Source organism: Lactuca serriola, chromosome 3, assembly GCF_051521515.1.
Source record: "Lactuca serriola cultivar US96UC23 chromosome 3, Lser_US96UC23_V15, whole genome shotgun sequence".
Lineage (NCBI taxonomy): Eukaryota > Viridiplantae > Streptophyta > Magnoliopsida > Asterales > Asteraceae > Lactuca > Lactuca serriola.
In genome coordinates this window covers 151,445,645-151,451,230 of record NC_136410.1, presented here as the reverse complement: position 1 = coordinate 151,451,230, position 5,586 = coordinate 151,445,645, and positions in this window count along the sequence as shown.

Sequence of the window (5,586 nt, the reverse complement as noted above, 5' to 3'; positions counted from 1 at the left end):
AAAAGGCAGCACACTAATACTAGAATGATAGTTGTTATTCTATGAAAAGTTTGCCAGGGGAAGGTAGGAGTCTGAAATCCCACCATAATATATAATAAAGCTCTCAACATATCCTCGGTCATTTGGATGGTCCGCTCGCTCTGGTCCTGAGTCTGCGGATGATAGGCAGTGCTGAAGTGCAATATCATACCACTTGCTCATGGAACCTCTACAAAAATAGTGAAGAGAATCGAACATATCAGTCAGATACAATGGAGACTGGGACACCATGTCGAGTGACGATCTCACATCGGCTAATTTCTCTGTCGAGGAACTCTCTTGAATAGCCAATAAGTGGGCACTCTTAGTGAGACGATACACAATGACCCATATCACATCAAATCCTTTAGTTTTCCTAGGTAACCTGGTGATAAAATCAATGGATATATGTTCCTATTTTTAGAAGGAAACTCCAAAGGTTGTACGTTGTCATGTGGCCTTAGGTGCTTAACGTTGACCATCCGACAACTCAAGAACATCTTCACATACCAGGCTATCTCCATCTTCATGCACGACCACCAATAACTAAGTCTTAAATCCTGATATATTTTGTGGCTCCAAGATGTATCGAAAATTTGGACTTATGTATGTCCTCCATCATGATCTTCCTGACCCCACCAAAATCTGGAACCCAAACCCACCACATTGTGTCAACAATTTGTTGGTATTGTTGCAAAACTTATTGATCTGACCTCTGATTCTCTCCTTCTTCCAGTGCTCACTCTTGATTCCCTCGATATGAGCCTTCCTAATCAACTCCAACTGTGGAGAATTGATAGAAATCGTCATACATAAACCCCCAACATAAGTATTATCCGTCTTACAGCTCAAAGCAACATCGACCTCATTCTCTCTCCCAAGATTTTAAAGAATCTTGCAGCCATAGTCGTTGACCACGTCAAGCCATCTACGCTGTCTCATATTCAGATTCGGATGATCCATGAGATATCTCATACTCTTATGATACGTGTAGATGGTACGTCGGAACCCATATACATAATCTCGCCAAATCTGTTGAGCAAACACCACCGCCCATAACCCTACCTCATTTCACGAGTACTTCCCCCAAACCGGTGATAGAAGTATCACAAAATACAACAAAATTCCCCACACCCTATGGAAGGGCCAACACCGAAGCCTCACATGATTTCAGTCACATTATCTTGAACGCAACCTACTGCTCAGCCTCCAATGAAAATTTATGCCCCTTTCTTGTCAAGCGAGTGAGGGGTACAACATCCTTAGACAAAACCTAAATAATCCTCCGATAATAGCCTGCCAAACCCAGAAAACTCTTGATATTCAAGGGAAACTTCGGGACCTCCACTTCATAACTACCACTATCTTGGTCGTGTCAACCAAAATCCCATCTTGGTTAACAGCTCTTCACTGTCAACTTGTTCTTCAGCTCTTGGTAATCAATGCACATCCGATGTTAACCATCGATCAGGTAAGACACCCCAAATATCTCGAAGATATAGTATCAGAAAATCCTCGAAGCAAACACCATGTGCTCGTTGGCGATGGAAGCTCGCAACGGACACTTCAAAACTATGAGTTCCATATCGAAACTCCTACTGAAGGACTGAGACACAAAAGACCGAATCGCACCGGAGTCAAAAAGCACAAGATCAGGAAAATAACTTACTAAGAAGGTACCTAGAAGAAATACAATCAAAATCATATAATAAAATGTCTTGCCAAAATAATGCATGAGAACATACCATTACCAACATCAGGCGCCGCCCTGGCCTCCTCCGTAGTGAACTAAAAGCACGACCCTTGGCCTTTGGGACCTCGACTCTCCCCTGTCATCCATATGTAATAATCAAAGTAGTTGGGGAGAGTGCCTTAATAGGCCTAGCAGCAAGAAAAGGACACTAGGCCTTCATATGGCCCACCTGATCACAATGTTAACGACATTCCCTCGCAAAATGCCTTACTTTCCATATTTGTGGCACCTACTAGCTGATCGACACGCGCCCTCACATGCCTTCCCAAACTTTCCAAAAGTGTGGCCCCTTTGACGTCTAGATTATGAATCAGCATGCTTCAATTGCTTTGCTTATGGATGTGACTGAACTGAAGCTTACCTCTGCTCCCTCGTCTAGATCTTAATCTCAATCTCTCGCCTCCACCCAACATTCTGAAGCTCAGAGAGGGTACATTATCGTTGGGTAAACACAAACTCATGAATCCTAGTCTTGAGCATGCTCAAGTATCACGACACCTGGCCTAACTCCAAGGTAGAATAGTCAGAGTAAAAACAAAAACTCTCTTAGTAAACATCTTGGTGATATCTGTCACTGTATCTGTCGTCTACCTCAATGAAAAATACCCGTATTTGTCTCAAAGGATCATCACGACCTCCAACCCACTACACTCATTAACTAGTCATACACATACATCATATACATAACTTGTTAAGAGTGGGTAACCTTTCCTCATATTGGCCTGCTACAATATACACTCACTCATGAAACTTCCATAAACCCTGCAGCCGCTCGTGTATGCTAATCATACGTAACACTGGATTCGATACACAGTCAAATACCTGATTCTACCCTAAGCCTACAACCAAAGATGGAACATCAAATTAGGCTAAATCAAATATTCTCAATCTATAAAATATTAGTTATGTATAACTATGATGGATACACAAAGCAACCATAAAAATAATGTCAGTTCCCTATAGCATAATAAGATATTCTCTGAGGCTATCATGCATCTTACACCAGGAAATTCTGTCACACAATTCCTGAACACCCATAGCCTATAAACTACCATGCAGTTCAATCATAATCATCACAAAAAAATAACAGTGTGGCTAACTTGGGGAATACTTCCTGCTCTGGCCGATCGTACATATCACATCCTTCCTTACTTACTTTTAAAAATTATTTTGAAAGCCTTTGCAGATCCTTTGTTTGGGTCTAGATTCACACAAATTTTCATCCAGTTCTCTCAAACCAAGGGTTTGATACCAATTTATAACATCCCGAAAATCAAAGAAAAAATTTATTTTTAAAACCATTCCAAAATGCATAAGATTTATGTTGTGATATGTCTCTGGATTAACTTTGTCTCTTTGAGGGATGGGAATGAAGGGCCTAAAAATCACAACAAAGAAAACAAAATCATCAGTTTTCGACTTGGATGCAGTCCTGTAACGAGGCTCCAATGATCAAGTCAGTTGGTTTCTTCCATAGATGGTGAAAAAGTGGTAAGTAAGAGTTTAAGGATGGTGTTTCTTCGATCCATTCTCTTGGTGTAGGTTAGCCAGGTGTGGCGCCCTGAGCGTTACACCTCTTGCTCTTGGAGGCAATTGGTACTATTTTGTCTTGACGCTAACCTTGGCGCGTGGGCGACAAAGAACGAATATGGGATCGCGAGGGCGAGGGCGAGGAAGCAGCGTTAGGCATATACCGCCCTTTGACCAAACCGTCTATTAGACTGACGTTTCCTTTATGTTTGATATATTCCTGGTGGGATACATTTGTTGGGTTTTTAGCATTCTAACACTTCCTAAGTGTACATGCAACCCTAAATACCTTGGATCTATGTTTTCTCTATTATACATGCAAATAAGATATTCCAAGGTATTATCCTAATCTAGCATACAAAACAATAACTATAGCAAGATAGAATACATACCTCTTGATGTAGTAAGTCTTCATGAAGCTTGAGTGCTTAGTGCCCCAAGTGTGACACCTCAAATGGAATCACAATCATCAAAACACTTAGAATGATTTGAGAGAATTCTACACTCTTCAAAATCGGCTAGCCCTTTCTTCACTATCTCTAGTGGCCGATTTTTCCTCAATAATAAGATGCTTATATAGTTACACAATTAGGGTAAACTCTTAATTGTCATGGCTTTCCATTTCCTTGGATCCATGGGTACAAATACACCATGGAGCATCCATGGACCATCCTATGGGTTTTAGCCCAACTTGATTATCCATGGAGCATTAGCCCACTATACAAGTATGGATGATTTACACAATCAACCCATATATTTAATTAGTCTTCTTTTGATCACTTAATTAATCCTAGATTAATTCTTGATCAATACTAATTAAATAATCTTATTATTCTTATTATTAATATACTAGAACTTATAATATATTAATAACCATAAGTGTCTTATTTCTCTCATTCAAGTGCATGATGGTATGCAACCCAAATGGACCATGCCGGGTCGGGTCAAGTCTTACCAAATATAGTTATGGACTTAGACATTAATCCAACAGTCTCCCACTTGGATAAGTCTAAAACTATTATTGCGTATGACTTCAGGAACCAACTAGCAATCGTAGCTCTCAAAAGCTTCTGTCGAACTCTGACCTTGTAGATGAACTCTGACCTTTGTCAGTGACTTGTCAATTAGATAAGGGATCATATATTCCTCCATTCTAGATATCATATGGACTGAGACATGGATTATAATCATTCTCTCTGTCCATTTGTTGTTTCCCGATTTCCGATTTATGACAACTGACTAATTGAACAAATCAAATCAGTCCTGGCCCGGCCGAGCACTTCCATTTGTCATCATCAAATCATCGAGGGGCCCACAGATATCGCTTTTATCCCGAAGGTAAAAGGAACGGATAAACTTCGACTCATATGGCTTGTTCTACTACTTGTTGAATCATACACAAAGGCACGTTTTATAGCACCGAGTTACCAAATGCGTTTTCGTGCTATCAATGTACTATCAACTCATAGTAACAACTCATATCTCTAGGTTTGAAGAATATAAGATATTATCATCTCATGATCACTCGTGATAAAATCCATGAAGTGATTCCAATGAGCGCGGGTTGAATCCAATACTCAGAACTTATGAGCACTCATGATTGTTGTAGCCTTGTCCAACACCTTAGACCTCTACAACCCATCATGACAGTCTTAATTCATATCTACTTCCAACATATGACCGACTGTGGATGGTTTGAATAACTTAGTCATTCCGGAAGAATAACCTAGTTTATTCGGGAAGTCAAAACATGCAAAGTGAAACACAATAATAATTGAATCTAATATGGTATCAACCCTTTGAACATAAATAAAACACCTTTTATTTATCACCATATGATTACACATTATTCATTGTATACTGTTTCAGTTATCAACTTTATTCTTGAATTTAAAACAATAGTTGTCCCATGCTCCAAGCATGTACACTATGTTTTCTTAAACACTAGTCATGCCACACACCAAGTATGCATACTATGTTTGTCTATGATCTTTACTTTGTGAACTAGATCAATTGAACATAACTTCAATGATTCTCTTTTCACACTCCCAAATCCTTACTGCAAATGCAAGAATTCCAAATTCATGCCATTCACTGAAATCTGTTAGATTCTAAACTTATATGCATTGATCCTCTTGTAACGATTATGCACAAAGTCAGAAAGACTTGCCAAAAATCATTACAGAGTATTCCAAGGAGATCAACTCCTTGGAAACATCCTTCTTGCATTAAGTTTCCTAATATTAAACAGATTGAAAATTCTAACTTTGAAACATTTCCAGATT